The sequence below is a fragment of the Gopherus evgoodei genome, chromosome 8 (genome assembly GCF_007399415.2).
Source record: "Gopherus evgoodei ecotype Sinaloan lineage chromosome 8, rGopEvg1_v1.p, whole genome shotgun sequence".
Classification (NCBI taxonomy): domain Eukaryota; kingdom Metazoa; phylum Chordata; order Testudines; family Testudinidae; genus Gopherus; species Gopherus evgoodei.
Window position 1 is genome coordinate 112,926,956 of NC_044329.1, and position 25,122 is coordinate 112,952,077.

A 25,122-nucleotide genomic window follows, 5' to 3' on the forward strand; every position below is an offset into this window, starting at 1 on the left:
GGTGGGGTTGAAACAAACTGAAGATGGTATCCCAACTCCACCGTGCAGAGGACCCAACAATCCAAAGTTAGCTGGGACCACCCAGGGAGGAAATGGGAGAGGCGGTTGTAAAAGGGAGGAGAAGGATCCGGGAAAACAACTGGTGGGCCGTCCTTCAGAAGGTCTGTTTGGGTCCCGCCGGTGGTTTAGGCGGGCCCTGATTTTGAGCCCCTTGACTGCCTCCATCGGTTCCCCCAGCCACACCTTCTGCTGAATTCCTGTCGTGGCCTAGGTGGGGGTAAGTACGGTGCGGCTGGGGCCAGAAGGACCTGCGTTGGGTCAGTGGTGTGTGCATCCCCAGTGAGCGCATGATTACACGATTGTCCTTCAGGTTTTGTAATCTGGGGTCATTCTTGTCTGAAAAGAGCCCCTGGCCTTCAAAGGGTAAGTCCTGAATAGTCTTCTGTAGTCCAGGAAGAAGGCCTGACACCTGGAACCAGAAGATATGCCTCATCGTCACTTCTAAAGCCAGAGTTCTGGCCGCCGAGTTTGCTGCGTCCAGAGACACTTGGATGGAGGTTCTTGCTACCTTCTTACCTTCCTCAAGCAGGGCCGCAAATTCCTGTCGGGACTCCTGGGGAAGGAGCTCCGTGAACTTCTCCAAGGACATCCACGTGTTGTAATTGTACCTACTTAGGAGGGCTTGTTGGTTTGCCACCCGAAGTTGAAGGCCCCCAGCTGAGTATATTTTGCGTCCTAATAGGTCCATGCGCTTAGCCTCCTTTGACTTGGGAGCAGGCGCTTGCTGGCCATGACACTCCCTCTCGTTTACAGATTGGACCACTAGGGAGCAAGGAGGAGGATGTACGTACAGATACTCGTACCCCTTGGAGGGTACCATGTACTTTCTCTCTACACCCCTCGCTGTGGGGGGGGATCGAGGCTGGGGATTACCAAATGGTGTCCACGTTTGCCTGTATCGTGCGGATGAAAGGCAGCGCCACTCTTGTAAGGGCACCTGCAGATAGGATGTCCACTACAGGGTCCTCTATTTCAGGGACCTCCTCCACCTGCAGGTTCATGTTCTGCGCCACTCGTCGCAAGAGGTCCTGACGGGCCCTTATGTCAATTGGGGGAGGGCCAGAGGAAGATGTCTCCACCACAGCCTCATCTGGTGAGGAGGAAGATGAGAGGCCAGGGACAAGAGGGTCCTGTGGGGGCTCCTGATCTTGAGGAGCTTCATCAGGCTCAGGTGGGACGTGGGTGCCTGTAGGCGGTACCGGAGCCACATCCGTACCCATGATGGGGGGGTAGCTTACGGTTGCCTCTGGTGCCCGATGTTCAAACGGAACAGACCGGGGCGCAGCTGATGGAGCATCTTGGGCTTGGTGGTACGCCCACGGTGTACAAAAAGACCACTGATGAGGTTCTTGCTCGTGGCCTTTCCTCTCTGGAAATATATAGCTGGGGACATCAGAGTCACGATCCTGTGGACAGGACACACTACCAGCCTGTGACAACACTGAGGCGTGCCTCGATGGCCACGGTGGTGCTGACAGACTCTGCGAGGGAGCCACATCTCTGGTTGGTCTACCGGGATCTCGAGTCTCTTCGCCTAGAGTGGTTGCAAGATGCATGGTGCCCGGAGCCAGACCAGTAACGAGAGTATCTGGCAGGTGAACTGGAGGCCGAGCAGTGCTGCGAGTGCGACTGGTACCATGACAGCGAGCGGTGCCAGGACTGCAAGCGGTGTCGGGAGCGGGATCAGTGGTGTGATCGAGAACGTCGGTGAGAGAGAGATCATGAACGACGTCTCTCTACGGAACCGACGGAGGGTGGCCTCATCAAGGCAGGTTTGCCGATGGATTGGATGACCCGCACCGGCGGTGCTGGGGGTTGAGGCAGCGCGGTCTCTGTCATGGCTATCAGCTCCCTTGCCGTGGAGAAGGTCTCCAGCGTAGATGGGAGTACAAGCTCGACCACAGCATGAGCCGGGGAGCGTTCAGGCACCGGACTCAACGGACCTTGCGGGACCGGAGTAGACAGTGCTGCAGTCGGCGGTGCCGCAGTCAATGGTGCCGTGGCAGATGACGGTGCCGGGAGATCCATCTTTGATGGGCACTCCTTCCTCTGTGCGGATGTCGAGACAGCTGGAATGCTGGGTTGCTTCCTGGGCCACAGAGACAGGGAGTGGTGCCGAGCCTGCAACGGAGCCAGTGATGGTCGGTGCCGTGGCTTCTTCACGGTGCCGGGGCAGTCCACCACCCAAGAGGCGTTCCTTACAGAAACAGGCTGTTGAGCGCTCGGTACCGAGGATGCAGGGCTAAGTGTCACCTCCATGAGGAGCTGTTTCAGGCCAAAGTCCCGCTCCTTCCTCATCTTCGGCTTGACTGCCTTACAGATATGGCACTTGTCAGCAAGGTGGGATTCCCGGAGGCACTTGAGGCAGCAGTCGTGGGGATCCCCTATTGGCATCAGCTTTTGACACGCCGAGCACAGTTTGAATCCCGGTGACTTGGCATGACCCCTGGCACCGGGGTGAAGGGAAGGGGCTAATCCCTGATCCCCCCTCAGCTATATACAGTATACCTTATATACACACATATATATATATATATATACACACACACACACACACACACATACATATATATATACACATATATACACACACACACACACACCTAACACTAACTATAACTGTAAAACTCAAACTATAACCCGAACTAAGAGTAATAACTACGAGAATGCTAGGGAAGTGGAGATCAGCAAAGCTGCGCTCCACAGTTCCAACAACCATCATAGGCAGTAAGAAGGAACTGAAGGGCCGTTGGGTCGGCAGGGGTATATATCCGGTACCATAACGGTGTCACTCCAGGGGGCGACCCAGCCGACCCACCGAGTGTTGCTAGGGTAAAAATCTTCCGACGATCGTGCACGTGGCGCGCGCACACCTAACTGGAATCGATACGTGCAAGCACTCGAAGAAGAACTGTTCTTAACCTTTGAGGACAGGACAAGAAGCAATGGGCTTAAATTACAACAAAAGAGGTTTAGGTTGGACATTAGGAAAAACTTCCGAACTGTCAGGGTGTTTAAGCACTGGAATAAATTGCCCAGGGAGATTGTGGAATCTCTGTCATTGGGGATTTTTAAGAGCAGGTTAGACAAACACCTGTCAGGGATGGTCTAGATAACACTTAGTCCTGCCGTGTGTGCAGGGGACTGGACTAGATGACCTCTCGAGGTCCCTTCCTGTCCTACGATTTATGCTGATGCATACATAGTGTGAAATGTGTGTATTTTACAGAGTGCTAAATTAGAAAGATGGCATGAAATATTCCCTTTTCCATGTTATCACATGTAATCCTGTTGCTTATTTTAATAGACAATAAAATATTAAACTGCAGGATTCTGCTGATTCCTCTACAATTTGTAACACTGCTGTAGCTTTAAGAACATTTCCAATACAGTAAATGTCATGCTTTAAATACTAACTAGTTACACTGAAGGAAAAACTAGAGGGGAACCTACCCAAAACTTCTCTGCTTTAAAAAAAGACATATTCCAGGCTGCTATTCGTGATGCTTGATTTTACAATGTCAATCTGAGTTCAATGTGCACAAATATTGCAGGGTTCCTGATATATTTGCTTGAAAAGCAACGCCATCACTAATCAGTCACCAAAATTTCACTTGGAGAATTCAGGAATGCAAAACTGAACATTCTAGGAGGACTGGAGTGACCTTTGAAAAATTATGTAAGTGAATCGTACATAAATGTGATTGAGAAATTCTACATCTGCCCAGACATGAATTCAGGGGTCTGCACTGATGACAACGCCCAAGACAGAAAAGGACGCAGCATGCTCTGCATTGCTTTAGGTGATAGATATGGCATCAATGCACACAGGGTAAAACGGAACACTAACCTCAAATCTAGGCAGGTAGATAAAAGAGGAATTAACTTGCAAAAATGTTTTTCAGCTTATCTATAGAAAGTCAACACATTAGTGATTTAACATCATAAACTGTTCTGATATTTTTAAAAAGACATTTCAGCTCATTTCTAACAACACTTTAAAAGGACATTAAAACCCTAGCCATATTTTCATAGGGTCTTTCTCCAGCCCCAGCAGCCAAGATTCCTTCTAGTAAAGCTTAGAAGAGGAAAAAACACAAAAGCAGGTATGTGGGCAAGGCAAAAGGTAATGGCAATCACATTTCAATTTCTGGCTATGCTACAAACTTCTTGTCTCACCTTAATCTCACTATATCTCAATTCCCAGCCTGTAAAATGGAAACAATAATGCTTCCTTACCTCACAGAGATGTTCTGAGCATAAATCCATAAATGCCTGGGAGCCGCTCAAATACTAGAGTGACAGTGGTCATAAAAGTACCTAGAAAAATAAAAGATATAAAAATAAGTCTCCTGCATAAGCATAGTAGCAAAGGAATTCACAGAAGGAAAGGGTTAAAACCTCACATTGTGGGGGCATAAATCCCCCACCAGGGCCAAGTCTGTGTATCTGGCGTGGGGGTGGGGGGTGACAAATTCCCATCCAGCCACCATGAAAACTGATGGAGGGGGACAATTCCCTATGGATCCACCAGCCTCATGCTCAGTTCAGCACTGCCCCAACCTCATAACGCAGTGATGGGGCACAGTGCCCCAGTGGAACTGGGCTCCATGATACTCAGTGGTTGCAGATCCAATATATGGATTCCCCAGATTTACATCCTACAAAAACAATATAAGTTCTGCTATGTTTGGGACAGTCTGAGCTTGAATTAGCTGTTAACTGTTAGTTAAAACATGGCAAATGAGTACATCTATTAAACAAAGGAAATTATTTAAGATTAAACAAAGGTGTAAATCTGTTATTAAAAAAGACTCTGCAAAAAAACAACATATTTCCTGAAGAGTTGTGGCACCATTTTGAATACTGAACAGTATTCTCCTTAAACCTGGATATTAATCATTTCTTATTTTCTGTTAAGCACAGACCGTATGCTAAGTGCTGAGCGAGACAAAAATAATGCACATTCACTCTGCAAGATTAGAATGCAATCCTCTAACTAATGCCTCTGCTTTGTAAGAAATTACATTTAAATAGGCTTAAAAATGTATACATTCTGTAATATTATAGTACACACATATATACACACACACCGATGCACATGCGCACATGTACACACAGTCTGAGTTCACAGTTACAACATTCAGATTGCGTTCACATTCCTACCCTAAACCTGATGTTTAGAGGTTTTAATACCACCCTAAATATATTTTATATCATTCACAGGATTTAGACCTGTAATAATCTAGTGGGTGAAATATACCTTAAAAAAAAACCCTGAAGTACCAATGTGATGATGGATTATATACTGGCCCTTTTCACCCCCTTCTTCATCAGCTCGCCCTTGTTGCAAGTGTGGCAGTCACATCAGAATGGAAGCTTTCCAACAATATTTCAGTCAGTAAGTGGCTTGTTAAATGCTGGGATGTATTATCTATGGAGAAGGATACTTAAGCTGTTTTATCTTGAGACATGACTACCCATCAGGCTCAATGGGTGGTGATCAATGGCTCCATGCTAGTTAGCAGCCGGTATCAAGCGGATTGCCCCATGGGTCGGTTTTGTTCAATATCTTCATTAATGATCTGGAGGATGGCGTGGACTGCACTCTCAGCAAGTTTGCAGATGACACTAAACTGGGAGAAGTGGTAGATATGCTGGAGGGTAGGGCTAGGATACAGGGGGACCTAGACAAATTAGAGGATTGGGCCAAAAGAAACCTGATGATGTTCAACAAGGACAAATGCAGGGTCCCGCACTTAGGAAGGAAGAATCCCATGCACTGCTACAGACTAGGGACCGAATGGCTAGGCAGCAGTTCTGCGGAAAAGGACCTAGGGGCTATATTGGACGAGAAGTTGGATATGATTCGACAGTATGCCCCTGTTGCCAAGAAGGCATTTTGGGCTGTATAAGTAGGGGCATTACCAGCAGATCAAGGGACGTGATCATTCCCCTCTATTCACCACTGGTGAGGCCTCATCTGGAGTACTGCGTCCAGCTTCGGGCCCCCCACTATCGAAAGGATGTGGACAAATTGGAAAGAGTCCAGTGGAGCGCAACAAAAATGATTAGGGGGCTGGAGCACATGACTTATGAGGAGAGGCTGAAGGAACTGGGATTGTTTAGTCTGCAGAAGAGAAGAATGAGGGGGGATTTGATAGCGGCTTTCAATTACTTGAAAGGGGGCTCCAAAGATGAAGGATCTTAGACTGTTCTCAGTGGTACTAGATGACAGAAGGAGTAATGGTCTCAAGTTGCAGTGGGGGAGGTTTAGGTTGGATATTAGGAAAAACGTTTTCACTAGGAGGGTGGTGAAGCACTGGAATGGGTTACCTAGGGAGGTGGTGGAATCTCCTTCCTTAGAGGCTCCAGTCAGGCCTGACAAAGCCCTGGTTGGGATGATTTGGTTGGGGATTAACCCTGCTTTGAGCAGGGGGTTGGACTAGATGATCTCCTGAGGTCCCTTCCAATCCTGATATTCTATGTTTCTAAGAGCCCTTTATTAAACCTATAGAAAATGCTTGAAATTTATGTAAGCCAGCACTTCATATTAATTTCCCATGTTTCTAGTATCAATTTCTAATGCAAACTATCATATTGCTTTTTATATTCTTTTACATTTATTCTCTGGATACCTTATGTAATTTGCTATAACCCCAACATATGTAATAGCAATCTCCTATTGTATACCTGTACTTATTTACACATTGACATTTCTTTTTAGACACTTAAATACATACTGTATTTATATAACGGACAGTTTAAATCAGAAACTCTCCTACACAATGGCTCTTCTCTCCATAATACCATAGAAAAGGGAAATGTGCTACCAAAACACCCTTCTATTCTGGAAATAATAGGACAGAGGCAAACAGAGGGGCAAGGAAATCAAGGTTAAAGTTGGAACTCACTCTCAGTCATGCCCAGATTTTGCAGCAGACAATTTCAGGCCACCGAAAAATCCAACTACAGTAAGATCAGTCAAAACTATACGCTCACGTTAGCTCTGAATGTCTTTGGTTTTGTCAATTTGAGTTACAAACCTATATGTAATCTGTCAGCTGCGAATGCTAGACTCTGATTCAGTTTTGGATAGTGTATCCAGATTTACAGAGAGCAAATATTTTCTGTTTTACACAGAGGCGAGTAAAAACACTGCACATTTACTAGTTAGGTTTAAATATTAACAAGAAGTTTAACCAGCAGTGATGAATTTTTCCATGCAATACACTGCATCCTCTACGAAGTAGGCTCAGGGCATAGACACCAACTTCTCATGGCACCGGTGGGTGCTTGCACCCCTCATCCAGACTCCATCCCTGCCCCGCCCCTATTCCAACCCCTTCCCCAAAGTCCCCGCCCCAACTCTGCCCCTTGCCTGCCCCTATTGAACTCCTTCCCTAAATCCCTGCCCTGGCCACACCTCCTCCCCTGAGCACGCCACGTTCCCTCTCCTCTGCCTCCCTCCCTCCCACAGCTTGTTTCACAGCGGCAAGCCCTGGGAGCTAGGGAGAGAAGCAGGGAAGGCACACTCAGGGGAGGAGGCGGAAGTGAGCTGGGGGGGCGGGGCAGGGAGCTGCCAGTGGGTGAAGAGGACCCACCAATTTTTCCATGTGGATGCTCCAGCCCCGGAGCACCCACGGAGCCGGCACCTATGGCTCAGGGCATTAGAATCTACAGTGACTGGGGAGATGATATATTGACACAAATTTTATACCATGGAGAATGGCAGTATAAAGTTCTCCACAAAGATATGGGGATCACACACATTCTATCCTTGGCCTCTCTGCTATGACTTTGAAAGCAAGAAAGGCTCCACATAAAAACCTTCTCAACCAGAAGGAGGAGACGGAGCATGCATCACCATTTCAGATATGGTGAAAGCAGAGAAATGGATTTGCCAGGCATTAAAATACACCCAAACTGTTCCAAACCCAAGAGGCACCCCCTATGCAAATAACCAATGGAGATTAATGATATGCAGACATGACAACTATCATCTTGTACAACTCCTAGAAACAAACTAGATACCTTTTGACGCATGAGCCTCTGCAATTGAGCAGAAGAGCCAGGCTTTCTTTCTGGGGGTTGTAACAGATTCTCATTCTCCGTAGGTTGGGCATAGAGGATGTGTCAAACAGATAAGTAAGAGTTAATAGCACAGAAGTACTTCATGTCTCATTTGCCTGTAAAGGGTTTACAGGATCAGTGAGCCTGACTGTCACCTGACCAGAGGACCAATCAGGGGACAGGATACTTTCGAATCTTGAGGGAGGGAAGTTTTTGTGTGTGCTGTTAGTGTTTGGTTGTCACTCTGGGGGCTCAGAGGGACCAGATGTGCAACCACTGGAATTCCTGGTTGGTGGCAGCGCTACAAGAACTAAGCTGGTAATTGAGCTTTGGACGCTAAGGTTCAGAGTGGGGAATTATACTATGACAGGGTGACATAGAACACACTGCAGCAGGGTGGATAAAAAACAATGCTTTTAAAAATAAAATACATAAATAAATAAATAACGGATATTTTTTATTTAATTCGGATTTTTCTGATAAAATGCTTTTTGAGGAAAAAGCCCATCTGAAGATGGTTTTAATTAAGAAGCATTATTTAGGTTAATCTTTCTACCCAATGTTATAATTGAGAACCCACACTTCATTAATATGGTTCAGTAGTTAAGACCAGGATACAGTCCACCTAAGAGAGCAGATGTCACAGGCAAATTGCTGGATAATGTGTATGAAAAAGAAATTGAGCAGTGTGCTAAAGGTCTAGAGGGTGACATTGTTAACCTGAGTCTTGATGGGTGGAGCAATGTCCACAATGATCCTGTTGTATGTGCTTGTGACACAACAGAAGAAGGGACTGTCTTCCTTACAGAAACAATCATCAGGAAATGCCCACACAGCAGAATACTTACAAAAAGTAGCAGTAAAAGCTACAACTGTGAAAAATAATTCAAATGTCTAATACGCAGCTTGGTCACAGACAATGCTGCAAATGTATCCAAGATGAGAAGAAATTATTTAGACGAGAGTCCCAAACTACTAACGTACAGTTGCAGTGCTCATTTTATGCACCTCCTATAGGCAAAGACTTCGGTGTTCCAGAAATAAAGGCTAATGTTGTTGAAATTACAAAATACTTACTTAACAACCACTTTGCAGCAGTTGCTCTGAAAAAAGTGGGAGGAACCAAACGAACTCTCCCACAAGACGTGCAATGGAACTCTGTAGTGGACTATTTTGAGCACTATATCAAGAACTGGCCTAATCTGATGACAGTTTGTGAACAAAATTGTGAAAAATTAGATGAGAACTTTGGCTGTGACAGTGCCAACATTGGGCTTAAGAGAAACGTTGAACACATGCTGAGTACCCTGAAGCCTATTTCTGTGGCCTTGAACAAAATGCAGGGAAATAGCTGTTTTATTGTTGACGCTGTTGAAATTTGGAAGAAACTAAGTGAGATCTTAAAGAGAGAAATATGCAATGACAGAGTTAAATTACAAGCATTAAAAAACAAATGGGAGAAGCACTATCTTCAGCTCATTTTCTTGCAGATATTCTCAGTACTCGGTACCAGGGTCAAATCTTAACTGCTGAAGGAGGAGGAGTCTGCTGGATGTCCATGTCATGGCATTTATGGAGGGATGATAGCTAACTATAATAAACTTCAGGGCTAAGCATGAACCATTCCAGAAATATATGTTTGCCGATGATGTTTTAAAGAAAGTCACACCAGTGAACTGGTGGAAGTCACTTAAGCACTTGGATTCAGAGACTGCAGAAGTGATAATCTCACTTTTTACAGCAATAGCTTCTTCTGCCAGTGTAGAAAGAATATTTTCTTCCTTTGGACTAATTCATTCCAAATTGAGAAATCATTTGGGACCTGAAAAAGCAGCAAAGCTTGTTTTTCTTTTCCAGATTATAAGCAAACAGCAAAAATGAAGGTATAGACGACTGAGTTAGCTGTATTTTAAGTTTCTGATGATGACCTGGCTGACACAGTCAATTTAATTTTTGTTGTGTTTTTTTTTAAACATTTCATTTAACTTTTTTAGTTAAAAACAATTTTAACAAAAACAAACAAACATTCATGTTTTTTAAAATCAAGTTTAATAAAATTCAAAAATTCATATGCTGGTTTTGTTAAAATATTATATGTTTGCTGTTGAAGGCAAAAATCCAGAATACATAACATTGTTTTAGTTAAAAAGAACAATGTAAATGTCTGTCTGGTGATGTTCTCCTCCTAATACAGCATGTCAAGAAAATCCGCCAAATATTAATGATTAACCTGTTGAATTGGAGATAGTTCACCTCCCAATGACTTCAAGAATAGCTGTTTCAATTACCTTTGATAAATGAAATAACGAAACAATCATTCGTTTTCTGATATAGCTGTAAAACTAATCTGAAAAGTTTTCAAAATAAATCATTTTAAAAATGTATAGTGTGCATCTTCTAAAAGTGAAACCTACATCTATCTCTACATTGTGAAGAATCTGTATTAAGGTTATAACAACCAAAAAGAATGCACTTTTATGTACCAAGTATATGTTAGTCTGTACCACAAAAAAGGGAAGTCTGGTGGGTACCTTAAAGGCGAACAGATTTATTTGGGTATAAACTTTTTAATGTAGAAATCCATGATTAAATGGAGTCTTCGTGACTAGTGATTTAAATCATGATTTAAATCAAATCCACCTTGCACTGAATAGTGGGTTACACGCACACCCTAAAGCTAATTAGCTTTGAGAACTTCTGGAAGACAGGTGTGGTCCCAGCAGACTGGAGAAGGACAAAGACAGTACCTATGTTAAATGGGAAACAAAGAGGAGCCGGAGAACTATAGACCAGTCAGACAACTTCAATAACTGGAAAGATACTGGAACAAATAATTAAACAATCAAGTTGTAAGCACTTGGAAGATAACGGGGTTCTTAGGAACCGCCAGCATGGATTTGTCAAGAACAAACCATGCCAAACCACCTGATTTCCTTCTTTGACAGGTTTACTAGCCTAGTAAATATGGGGAAGCAGTAGATGTGATATATCTTGATTGTGTTAAGGCTTTTGACATAGTCCCACATGACATTACTATAAGGTGAGTGCATAACCGGTTGAAAGACTGTACTCAAAACAGTATTTATCAATGGTTCGCTGTTAGACTGGAAGGGCATCTCTAATGGGGCCTCACAGGGGGCAGTCTTGGGTCCAGAATACTCATTATTTCCATTCATTACTTGAATAATTGAGTGGAGAGTATGCTTATAAAATTTTCAGTTGACATCAAGCTGGGAAGTGTTGCTAGTCATTTGGAGGACAGGATTTCAATTCAAAATGACCCTGACAAATCGGAGACAAGTACTTCACATAATAAGGAAAAATCAAAAGCACAATTACAAAATGGGGAATAATTGGCTAGGAGGCAGTACTGCTGGAAAGGATCTGGGGGTTATAGTGGATCACAACTGAATATGAGTCACCAATGTGAAGTAGCTGTAAAAAAGGCGACTATTATGGAGTGTATTAACAGGATTGTCACATGTAAGACATGAGAAGTAACTGTCCTGCTTTACTTGGCACTGGTGAGGCCTCAGCTGGAGTATTGAGTCCAGTTCTGGGAACCCCACTTTCGGAAAGATGCAGACAAACTGGAGAGAGTCCAGAAGAGAGCAATAAAAATGATAAAATGTTCAGAAAACCTGATTTGAGGAAAGGTTAAAAAAGGTTAGGCATCTTTAGCTGAGGGAAAGGAAGATCAAGGGGGAACCTGATAATTTTTAAATATGTTAAAGGCTGTTATAAAGAGGACAGTCGTCATCAATTGTTCTCCATGTCCACTGACAGAAGGACAAGTAGTAATGGACTAAATCTGCAGCAAGAAGATTAAGGTTAGCTATTGGGAAAAACTTTCTAATTATAACAGGCTTCCAAGGGAGGTTGTGGAATCCCCATCACTGGAGGTTTTTAAGAGCAGGTTGGACAAACCCATCAGGGATGGTCTAGGTTTACTTGGTCCTGCCACAGCACAGGGGGCTGGACTTCAGAGGTCGCTTCCAGCCCTTCTACGATTCTATTTGACAGTTATTATTTAATACAAGAATACACAATTAGAGCAACCACAAGCTTCTAATTTCATATAGAATTGGCACACAGAGCAATGACATTCCTCATATTTTGGTAAGATCACCATAGCTTGGTCACAGCAAGGGATCTACTGTGAAAAATTAAGGAAGTCCAATGACTTGGAAAAAATACTTCACAGGGTCCTAGAGCCTGAGCTGCAGCCTGAGCCCAGATGTACACTGCAGTTAAACTGGTGCTCAGCTGGAGCTCTGTGAGCCCCAGTCAGCTGGCATGGGCCAGCTACAGGTTTTAACTGCAGAGCAGATATACCCAAAGAGTACTGGAAAACCTGGACAGCAAGTTTAGCTCTCTCTGCAAAGCTTTAAGAAACACAGCAGAACCCCATGAGCACAAATACAGCAATCGAACATTCACAGAGGTTAAAAAGCTATTATCCAAATGAAGGTATTATGAAGATTACATTCAGCAAGTTTGATCTATTGTAAAACACTTGTATACAACTTTCAGAGAGAGAACAACCTTTAACACCTGCTTTCACTTCAAACACAGCATTATCTGTGTGCAAGGCTGGGCTCTTAATGGGATGGAATCTCAAACTAAATTGAATGGCTTACTGTATCGGCAAAGAATATATAAAATGTTTGGGACCTGGTGGCCCATTAATACCCAGCTATCAAGAATATTCTGCTCAAAAATTGCACTCAGCTAATCTGCTCAATTGGCTGGCTCCCAACAACATGGCTCCACACCATAGAAGGCTTTCACCTTTCTGTGAAATGTTATGACATGAGAAGAGACACAGCAGCTGGGAAAGGATTGTGTGATCCAAGCAGTACTGAAAACCATCATAAATATTCACATACAAGCTGATTTGTTTTCTTACCAGTAACACACTGTTATTCACAAATATTAATTAGTTTCTAAATCCCACCTGTTACTCAGCTCTCCCCTTCCCTGCATATTACAATGCCACAAGAATTTTTCACTTCAGAGGTTTATAACAACTATGCAGCTGCTCTAAAATGTAATGATGTTCCCAGCCCCATGACTTTACAGCTCATTTGATTTGGGGGAGGTGAGGCAGGGAGCAATGACTGCCTTGTGTCACTCAGTAGCAATCCCCTTTTGAGGGATTAAAGGGGTGGTGTTAATGGACTCTGAAGGAGGTCTGGTTCAATCCTCCTCAGAAGGATGTACTATGGCTATAACATCAGGTGTCTAGAGTGGAGAATAGATTTAAAGCAGGGAAAGCTAAGAACCTCAAGGTCCTAAGGATGGGGAGAACCTCTACACAAAAGCTCTTTCAATCCTTGGCTTTAGGGTTTCCAGTGAAGCAGCTAAAAGCCACATCTCAGAGAGGAGCCAAAGCATATGGGATTCCATGTCACATACCTATGGTATTATAAATAAATCTCAGACTGCAAAAAGGGAAGTTTTTAGAACATAAAACATTTCCTTTAGATCTCTATAGTAATCCTCCTAGCGATTATCCTCACAAACAAAAGCACACAGGTGAATATAACTAGCTCAAGGGATATTTGGTTTCCTCTTCCCTGGCAGTAACAGAGAATATGCTCTTTCCCATTCCCTTGCCCTTCCAACCCCAAAATACAATGATCAGCATCCAATAATAGGAGACAGTTGGACTGAGTGTTAATTTCTCACCATGTAAACTGATAATAAATTAAGGTTGAAGAACTCACCAATTGTTGAATGACAAAATACTGCACTCGGCTTTTTCAGAAGAGTGTGACCTTTTAGTCCCAAAGGATTCTCCCTCGCTATCCTTTAAGAACCACATTCCCAATCCTGCTCTAGCAATATGCTGCACTTTCCAACCAGGTTTTTCAAACTTTTTGACTACCTCTATTCCTCATCTCCCATCTGCCCATTCACTCCCATACGCACAATATTTTAGCCTCCCATTCACCAGTTACATAGTGTGTGCCTCAGCCTGCTAGTGACCTCTCTCCTAATCCTGATTCTCCCCGTACTCCCACACATTCCTCCACTCCCTGTGACCCTGTTCTTGTTAATCAACACACTTTTAAAACGGTATAATAAAAAACTTGCACACACTGTCTCTATATCCCTCTGCTTCCCTCAGAGGAAGAATTTAATCAGAAAAATGTGAATGATAATTGGGAATCATTTAAGAACACTTTCCAAAATGCCAAAAAACCACAATCCCACAACTGAAGGAGGCGGACAAGCTGGATAAAGGAACAACCTGGTTTAGAGGGGATGTGAAGGCACCTATAAAGAAATAACATATGACATTTTGGGTATGGCTACATTTGGAATTTCAAAAGCGCTGCCCCAGCAGCGCTTTGAAGTGTGAGTGTAGTCGGAGCGGCAGCGCTGGGAGAGAGCTCTCCCAGCGCTGCACGTACTCCACATCCTTTACGGGTGTAGCGTGCAGCGCTGGGAGCCGTGCTCCCAGCGCTGCCGCCCTAATTACACTGACGCTTTACAGTGCTGTATCTTGCAGCACTCGGGGGGGGGGGGGTTCACACCCCTGAGCGCGAAAGTTGCAGCGCTGTAAAGTGTGAGTGTAGCCATGGCCATAGAAGGAAATGGGAAGATGGCAATAATGGAAATCAGAAATTAGGAATCGTAGAAAATTGATAAGGAAGGCAAGGGGACACAAGGAGAAATCTAAGGCCAGCAGAGTTAAGGACAATAATGAGTTTTTCAAAAGATACTCTAAGTATAAAAAGAATCCTGACCATGATATTGGTCTATTACTAGATCAAAACAGTAGAATTATCAACAGTAATGCAGAAAAGCCAGAAGCATTCAATAAATATTTCTGCTCTGTATTTGGGGAAAAACAGATGATAGAGTTTCATCACATAGTGACAACACTTTTTCCATTTCACTAGTATCACTGGAGAATGTTAAACAGAAGCTTCTAAAGCTGGACATTTTAAAATCAGCAAATCCAGACAACTTGCACCCAAGTGAATTAAAAGAGCTGGCTGAGGAGCTTACTAAACGATTAATGTTTATTTTCTTTAAGTTCCAGGAGACTGGAGGAAAGCTAATGTTGTGCCAATTTTTAAAAAGTGTAAATGGGACGACCTAGGTAATTATAGGCCTGGCAGCCTGACATTGATCCTGGGCAAGATAATGGAGTGGCTGACATGGGATTTGATTCACAAAGAATTAAAGGACAGTAACATAGTTAAAGCAAATCCTGTCAAACTACCTAGCTCTTTCATGGGATTACTAGTTTGGTTGATAAAGGTAATAGTATTGATCAAATACACATAGACTATCTCACAGAACTGGAAGGGACCCTGAAAGGTCATTGAGTCAAGCCCCTGCCTTCACTAGCAGGACCAAGTACTGGTTTTGCCCCAGACCCCTAAGTGGCCCCCTCAAGGATTGAACTCACAACCCTGGGCTTGGCAGGCCAGCGCTCAAATCACTGAGCTATCCCTCCCTCCTGTAATGTGTTTACCTGGTACCACATGACATTTTATTAGAAAAACAAAATGACAAAATTAACATGGCATATAATACATTAAATTAATTAAAAATTGGCTGATAAGCCTCATGCATCCGACAAAGTGGGTATTCACCCACGAAAGCTCATGCTCCAATACGTCTGTTAGTCTATAAGGTGCCACAGGACTCTCTGCTGCTTTTACAGATCCAGACTAACACGGCTCCCCCTCTGATACAAGTCTCAAAATGTAATTGTAAACAGGGAATCATCGAGTGGGGCATTTTTCCTATAGGGTCCTGTAGAGGTCAGTGACTTAGAAGAAAACAAAATCATCACTGATAAAGTTTGCAGAGGGCACAAAAATTGGGGGTGACAAATAACGACGAGGACAGGTCACTGATTCAGAACAATCTTGGTTGCTTGGTAAACTGGGAACAAGCAAACAACATGCATTTTAACTCCGTGACATGTAAACATACACATCCTGGAAAAAACAATGTATTCCATCCATACATGATGGCAGGCTCTACACTGGGAAGCAGTGACTCTAAAAAAAGATTTGGGACAACCAGCTGAACAACAGCTCCCAGTGTGATGCTATGGCCAGAAGAGCTAGTGTAATCCTGGAAGGCTTAACCAGAGGCATATCAACTAGGAGTAGAGACATTGTTTTACCTCTGTATCCGGCACTGATGTGACCACTGCTGGAACACTGGGGCCAGTTCTGGTATCCACAATTCAAGAAGGATGTTGATAAATTGGACAGGGTTCAAAGAAGAGCTACAAAAATCATTATAGGAATAGAAAACATGCCTTCCAGTGATAGACTCAAAGAGCTCATTCTACTTAGCTTAACAACAAGATTAAGGGGTGACTTGATCACAGACTTGAAGTACCTACATGGGGAAAAAATGTTTAATAATGAGCTCTTCCTCCTACCAGAGAAAGGCACAACACAATCCAATGGACAGAAGTTGAAGCTATACAAATTCAGACTGAAATAAAGGTGTAAATCTATAACGGTGAGAACCACTGAACAAAGTACCAAGAGAAAGGTAGATTCTCCATCTCTGACCATTTTTAATTCAAGATTAGATGTTTTTCTAACAGATCTGCTCTAGGAATTATTTTGGGGGAAGTTCTCGGGCCTGTGCTATACAAGAGGTCAGACTAGATAACAATGGTTCCTTCTGGCCTTGGAATCGATGAAACTTACCCTTCAGAACACAGGGAGTGTGTCTGATATGTATGCATACACACCAACCCCATCACATTGTTGGCACTCTTGTAATACAAGCGATAAATAATCATTAAAAGGAGGACCTTGCCAACAGAAACTTTTGTTCTCTGTTACTGTGAACTCCAGGCCCTGATCTTGCCTTCCAAATATTGCGTTTATTGCATTATGGCCACAGGACCCAGAGCACTTCTTTACATAGACCCAAGATTTAAATTCCACCCACCAGCCCACAGTTCCCTTCTAGATCCAGAAGCTTTATTTGGAGCTGGGCTCTGAGGTGGCAAGGGCTAAAGGAGGATCAGTGTGACTCTAGGGAGAAAAAACACAGAGCAAAAAAGTCACTGTTGTAACCAAGCCCCAGTGCCAAAGGCCGAAGCTGAACTCCTTGGGCTTCGGCTTCCCTGCTCAGGACAGTGCGGCTCAGGCTTTGGGCCCCCACCGGGGGCGGCGGGATTGAGCTTCCCCCGGGGTCATTTAGTAATTTTTGTTGTCAGAAGTGGGTTGTGGTACAATGAGAACCCCTGGCCTACATCAGACTGGACAGTCTTTTTCATTTACACAGCCTTTGAGCGGAGAAGCACTGACCTTCAGTTTTTTTCTCCGAAGGTCACAAATAGTCTGCTTGATTTTCTGAACTGGTTAGACCTCTCTGAACAACTTGCTAACACGCCTTTTCCCCAGAAGTGATATTAACTAATCTGAGATTCAAATCAATATAATTTTGTTTAAAAAACTATGAATGACATTTAAATACCACCTTGACTTTGTGGAATACATTGTCCAGGCCGGGGCTGAGTGCAGAGGTGTGAGGGCTCTGCCTGGGGGTGCAGCTCTCTCTCCCCGCACCAGCACCTGGGCTGGGAGGGAGCTGCACCTCTCCCTGCTGTGGCAGCTCCAGGGCTGGGTCTGCAGGATGGGTGACCCTCCACCAGCCCAGCAGGTCCGGGCCGGGGATGGGCACTACTGCAGGTCTAGACCATGGGAGCGGCACCCCAGTCTCGGTTGGGTCTGGGCCAGGCTGGACCACGCCGCCCCAGGGTGGGTCTGGGTCTGGGTCCGAGCCGTGGCAGGTCCAGACACCCTGGGGGAGGGGTGCCCCAACGGCAGCAGGTTGGGGACCAAGATAGGTTAGGGCTGGGGCACCTCACCCTTGGCCATGGCAGGTCCCCAGGTGGGCTCCCTACGCGACTGCGCACTGCTGAATAGGCTGCTGTGCGGCGGCTGCACAGCTTAGTGAGCTTAGGCTGCGACCCCACTTTAATGGGGTTGCCAGGGCTAGTGTTAGACTTGCTGGGGGCAAAGCACAATGGCTTCAGCTCTGGGTGCTGGGACTAAGGTTACAGGCTCCCCTCCTAGGGCTGAAGCCCTTAGGAGGGCGGCTGGGTGCAGATTTTGCCCTCCCCCTTACCCGGTGAGGGGGCTCAGGCTTTGGTCTCCCCTCCAGGGGCTGTCTAGTAATTGTTGTCAAAAGAGGGTCGCATTGCAATGAAGTTTGAGAACCCCTGATATAGTCAAAGCCAAAATGGCCATTCAATTCTAAAACCAAACTGAGAAATTGAAAGCAACAAGCATCTTTCAGGTTGGAACGTCTGACCCTGTTCTGAAGTTTAAGGGCAGCAGGGTGGGTTTGAGAGAGAGCGCGAGAGAGTGTGTGTATTTTATTTATGTGTATACACACACACAAAAATAAAATATTTTGCCAAAAATATCCTTTTAATACTCTATGAGAAGTCAAAACCAGCTTCACTATAAACATTTCAAGATTGTCATGGATATAATCCCCGATGCTAAAACTGAAATACTAAATTAAGAGCAATTAAAAATTGTATACTATACGTACACTGTACATTATTTTGCAAAATACATCTGCTACACATAAACCATTATCTAAACCATGTTACTGCATTTATTTTAATAGTTACACATTCAAATAATAAGCTAATATCCAATTGCATACATGTGTAAGAACAGTGAAATAAATGCAATACATGCTTCATATTTAACTCATTAATTCCACATCTCTATTTTTTTCAAACTTTCCTCTCTTTTTAAAAGCTCCAGGAAATTCAGTTCCACATGAATACTGACAAGGTAAGCATCAGAAGATAAAATTAAGGTTTCCACAATAACATTGAAGACCACACTAAAGATATGCATTAAGTAGTAAATGTAACAGTATAAAACAGTAAACTCTTCACACAATGGCCAACTTAACATTGCAACAGGAATAAAAAATGATGAATATCTTAACTTTGTACTGTACCTACGTTGTTTGCATTGAAGAAGCTTCACCCTCAAAAACTTAAGTTTCCTTCTTTCCACATTGCAGTTGTGGGTCTTTGTTTCCAAAGTGGCGGAGGGGGGAAGATAAGAGGGGTTGATTTTTAGAAATATGGGAGATGGGGCAAAAAACAACTCGGACTTCTTGAACTCTGGTGACCAGCTCTGTTTGTATCACAATTCAGGAGCAATTTGTCAAACATCACTTGAAGTTTTCTAGAGAAATTCTACTTCAGCCCCACAGCTAACCTACCAGCTTTGTGGCTGATATTCTCTGATTGCAGGATTTTAGATGGGGCCAAAAATCAGGCTTCCAACTAAAACTCAGTTGGAACCTTAACTAAAGCACCATTACCACCACCCTCATAAAGTGATTACAATATTACAACAGTAAACAAGACACACAAAGATTATTAACGTACAGGTTCTGCACTGCAGAAAACCCCTCTTCTTATTTAGTGTTCCACCAAAATCACTGCACACATCTGCCTGTCACACACTGGACTTACTCCTTCAGTATCACAGGGGGTGATTTGCTCATACTTGATCAGATGCTTAAAAGGTAAGCACCAGAAACTTGTATTTAATAGAGAGAGAGAATCAGGTTTGGGGGGGTTGGTTTCATTTTAATGGGAAAGAGCCTTTTGAAAATTGTTAACAAGTTGAAAATGCTCAGCTGTCCTAGGTCACTATAATACACTCATGACTGTGCTGAGAATCAAGCTTTTGTTTAAAGCAACAAAGGGTCCTGCGGCACCTTAAAGACTTGTGAGCGAAGACCCACATCTTTCCTATTGACCAGCTTATTTAACAATAGCTACAATTCCAATAGCACTTCAGGGTCTGACGTAAAATAACCAAAATATCCTGCAGCTCTGACACAATCCTTTCCTGGTGCAGGGAAAGCAACCTCTTATTTCAGTCATGCACTTTTTTCCTTTTATTACTAGAATTATAAGAAATGTACAAAGTTAATGCAGACAAATGTATTCTTTTATGTTTTAGTATTTTAATTAAACTCTTTTGTCATGTCTACCAAGCACGTGCAAAGCGTTGCGATGCACCAGCAATGAGAACACAGAAGTCTTGTTCTGCTCAGAGAAAAATGTTTTCAACTTTCACCAAATCAGCCACTTTAATTACTACAGGAATAAATCAAATCTATAGCAGGCAACACAAGGCATAATCATTTTTGTGCAGCAGTAATGAGTTTATTTTTGAGGTAATGCAATAAAAGTAACATTTTCTACATGAGACACAAAATATTCTGACAGTATTCTTTACATTTCCTCCTCATTAATTAGATGAAATAATTACTAGTAAGATATGCAAGTCATCTCAATCCATCTTGCTACTGGATAAAATTCAACAAGACCGAGATGTACTTTCCAGCTACACGAACACAATAAACACATCCACGGAACTGGGGCTATAACATTAGACAATGTTCTGTTTTTTTCAAAATATCAATAGCTGAAATACAACAGCCTAGTCATTTGGTTAGTTTTTGAATTCTGTTCAGAATGCTGCTACGCTGACGACAAAGACGGTTCTAATTCTCATTATTTCCACAGTTTTTTTTTTCACTTTAACTGAATGTGGGGAAAAATTGCTGTTTACCAATGCCGAAGACTGTGGTTTGTTTTTAAAAAGAACATTCACACGTCCTCCTCCCACTCCCCCATTGAGCCTTTCTAGATGAACAATTTCTGATTTTCTAGCAATTTATCATTTGCTGGCCTCTGTCCACAACAATGAAGCATGTGAAATGGCAGATGCAGGGAATTATTCTGTAGCTTGAATAATTTGCATTCATATAACTGATTACATTTAGGTTTTGCAGAACAATAATGTTGTCAAAATATGTGAACGCTTGTACATAGAAGGTATAGCTATGTGCAGAACAGCAGTGTATGTTGAAAGGACTCTGTTCAGTCCAGTTACTCAGTACTTTATGGGCACAAATCACTTGATTCTGTTTTGGATGCCTATTTTTATATATACACGCACAAGTCCACCTGGAATCAAATCAACCTGATAATCCTTGTCTGAGAAAGGCATTTTTGTGCGATAATGTTCTTGCAGTCAACAGAGTAGCATGAAGTGAGTGAATTCAACAATTCCCATACTTAAAATATTTAGCTTCTCCTTGACTTGTTCTGGAAAATTACCCCAGGAACGTACAGCAGAAAACATTTCAGGTAGACACCCACCTTCTTCTGCTGCGAGAGGCAGCTGAGCAATGATAAAGGAGGGGGAAGGATGACTCTGGGAACATTTCTGCAAGACCACTGCAGAAAGAGCTTTACCAGGTAGTGAGAAATTTACTTTTCACAGAGGAACCTTCTGGAATAATATCCAGAGAAGGGACGTAAAAAGCAATTTTAACAAAACAAAATGACTCTGAAGGAGGCAGAGGGCAACATATTTTGTTGAAAAAATATAGACTGGCCACCTAGATCTTAGTGTATGCTACGATCAGACACTATAAAGTGAGTGTAGGGGCATCAGTTAATATTTACTATGGAGAATATCTTCAAATTGTACACCATTCATAAAATAAGGTATCAAAACATCTGCCTTTCCCTCCAAAAAGAAGAGGTAATTGTGCTCTTGAGGCAGCTGCATTTCACTATTTGCAAGACTGCAAATGAAACCTATTTGGCAGACTACAATGTTGCTCCCCTTTAGTTCTATCAGCATATGTTAGCCATGACTACAGCGTTTCTCAACAACCAGTCTGCAGACTGGCACGGGTCCCTGAGATCTCCCTGACAGTTTAGGAAGACAGCAAGCCAGTCCCTGGTATCAAAAAAGTTGAGAAACACTGATCTAGAAGATTACTGCTGACTACGAAAATTAGTTTCTCTGAGTTCATGCCGCTGGGGGGCGGGGGGAAGAAAGAGAAACACAGACCACTGGTGAGGGTTGTTTTTGTTTGGTTGGTTTGGTTGGTTTTTTGAAAGAAGTGGTGGTTAACAGGTTAAAATACCTGCAGAATCTCTATTACCAGTACAAACGCACATGCCAGGAAGAATCCAGCTTCACACACAGACACAAAGTCACCTCTACAGGGCTAGAGGTAGGGGAAATACCCGTTTTTCCAATCAGAACAAACAAACAAACAGAAGTCATTGAGAAAATAAACATGGGTTCTTAGGATAACATTCTACAGAGTCACTTTTTCCTTTTCCGTTGTTTGTAAATTGTCTCAATTACATTGCAAGCTCTCAACCACCAACACTCAAACTTTTTAACTCATCCACATGGCACGGAAAACTGGATCTATCCCAGTACCATCCCTTCATATAGTCATGCTGACTTCAATGGGAGCCGCCCACATTTATGGGCAAACAAAACTGGGTCCAGTATGTACAGTATTGTTGAGTATTGGTATACAATCGGTATATATTGTAATAATAAAATTATGAAGATTAAACAGAATAGAAATGAACACTGTAATGCCATGTTAGTCTGTATCCACAAAAACAACAAGGAGTCCGGTGGCACCTTAAAGACTAACATTTATTTGGGCATAAGCTTTCATGGGTAAAAACCCAGTTCTTATGAAAGCTTAAGTCTTTAAGGTGCCACCGGGACTCCTTGTTGTGACTGTAATGCACAAACTTTTGCGCTAGTGAATTTATCATCTTATGTTACTGGGATGCTAAAGATACAGTTTAAAACACTCAAAAGTAAGGATTTTTGTTAAAACTGTATTTTTAGCATTCTATTAACATAATTTTATAAGTTTTCTATGCTTTACAACATTCTATTTCTATTTAATTTTGGTAGTTCTATTTTTAAAATATACACCAATTGCCAAAGCCTCGGTGTATTGACATTAATTAAACACTATGAAACTAAATGGAAATCCTTCGTACTCTTAAGGAGGGGACCATTTAGAATTTCTTTCAATATAATTGAAATCTGTAGGATACATCCCTAGAGTAATTCACCCAAAGGCACAGTTGGGCCAAGGGTAATTTTTTCAGCATTGTGGAGAAAAATATTCAACCAAAATTATTTAATATTTGTATTGTAGTTGCACACAGAAGCCCCAGTCAGAATCAAGACCCTACAGCATGTGATGGTTCTCTCGCTTTCAGCTTTTATACACAGAGCAGCAAAGTGCACTGCAGGAGTGTGATTTCTAAAGCACACTAATGTGTTCCACAATGATTGGTGAAGGTAGACCCTGCTGGTGTGCACTAAAAGGTTCCATAGTGTGCTTTACTGTAGTACTGTTTGAAACAGCACTATGTTAAAGTGCATTAGGGAATCTTTAGTGTGCACCAGCATCGTCTATACAGACCAACTAATGGGCATGTTAGTGTTTTTTTTAGAAATCAGACCCCACACACGCCCTCCCCCAAAATAGTTTACTACCACCTATCACTTGTTTTGGCAGAAGCAATGAGATCCCAAGATACTGATTTATTAATATCAGACTAAAACTTTGTTCTTGCCTGTGAGAGGATCTCCACAGGACTCTACCTTTTTATATCAGTCTCAGCAATGTAGAGAGTAGAAACTGCTGTTCAACCCATGAGAAACCAAAGGCAAGTATATGAAAGACTTCCTTCCCATATCTATCCAGACGCATACCCTCTCTCAGTATTTCTGTTGTGTCTTTCAATGTGCTGATTTAGGAGTTGCAGTTCTCATCAGATGAGGACATTGACGTGAGAGCTCTAATGCTTCGTTAAGACACAATGGCCTTCAAAAACTTTTCAGTTATAGTGGGTAACACATTGCTAAAGCCTGTAGAAATGCATGGGAGCTGCACATGAAGAACGTAACAGCATCTAAGCAAGGGAAAGTTATAAATTTGGGAAATGACAATTCTAAAATTATCCATCTTCGAGCTACCGCTCTGCTAATACAGGGATCAGACCTTCTCTGCAGTTATCGCACAAGTTTGGTACTGCTTCAGAACATTATTTCACTACATTATTAATTACATTGGATATAAAAAGGATATAATCTACAGGATCTCCATATTTAACCAAGATAAGCTTATGTTTTTTATGGAAACTTTTAGGTGTCAGTCAAAAACTTTTACTGGCAGTATATCAACTTGCATTTGTCTTTTAAATAAAATGGTAAATTTAATCAAGATATAGCATGATTCTTTTGTCTATGTTTTTCTTTATGGACATAGTTAGGTCCCTTCTATTGAAAACAATTGAAAGTGTGGCAACTACAGTAGTGAACAAACTATTTTCCAACAGGCAAACTTTCCCATATTTCTGGAAAATAAATTGATCAGACTCTACACTACAGAAGGCAACTATAACGAATGAAAGCCATGATTAGTCACAAACTGAACAACTTCAAAGCTCTACACGCTCATCAAAACGGAGGCCAACCCCTCCCTTTTGTAACCAGGCCAACTACACTGTGTTGTCAAACACTCCCCACTATACTACACCTTGGAGGCAAACTCAAAGCTCTGAGCACTAGACTCTACAGATTGTAGCCTCTCTGTGGGTTCCTTCGCTTAAACGTTCACACATTTTCAGCAACTAAGGATTCATTTGACTTGCGCTAACAGAATTAAAATGTGCCTGGAGTATTTACACAATTCTTTAAGTTACAATAATCAACCCAACAGTTTCTAACCAAGACACTTGGGGCAGCCCAATATAGGGAAAATAAAGGGTGTCTTGTTGGGGTCTCCTCCAAAATGTCTTCCTGCTATGCATGTGCAGTTGCCCCCAGGCTTCCTACTTGCAGACCACTATACTGAATCCTCCTGATGCAACTACCACTGGCATCATGCCAGCAACAGGCTGCTTTTCTAATCTGCCCTCAGCTTTCCGCAGTCAGGATCCCTGCTACCTGGCCTTCCTTCTGTAGCCCTTTCCCAGGCTCCTTCTCTCATGCAGCCTTTGACTCTCTCCAGAGCCATCCCTCCACTGGCTAGAACCTTTCCTTCTAGCCCAGCCAGGATGGGAGGGAAAACACCCAGCACTGAGCCAGCAGG

General features: G+C 42.8%; 1 protein-coding gene across 21 annotated transcripts in view; it reads right to left on the minus strand.

The window, feature by feature from the left end:
* The window catches only part of PTPRF (protein tyrosine phosphatase receptor type F), a 630,174-nt gene that overhangs the window by 479,844 nt on the left and 125,208 nt on the right, over nt 1-25,122 (minus strand). For all 21 annotated transcript variants that reach the window (XM_030572314.1, XM_030572312.1, XM_030572306.1 and 18 more), the window contains exon 2: nt 4,300-4,380. The gene's annotated coding sequence lies outside the window, so the exon portion shown is untranslated. The remainder of the gene's footprint in view (nt 1-4,299; nt 4,381-25,122) is intronic.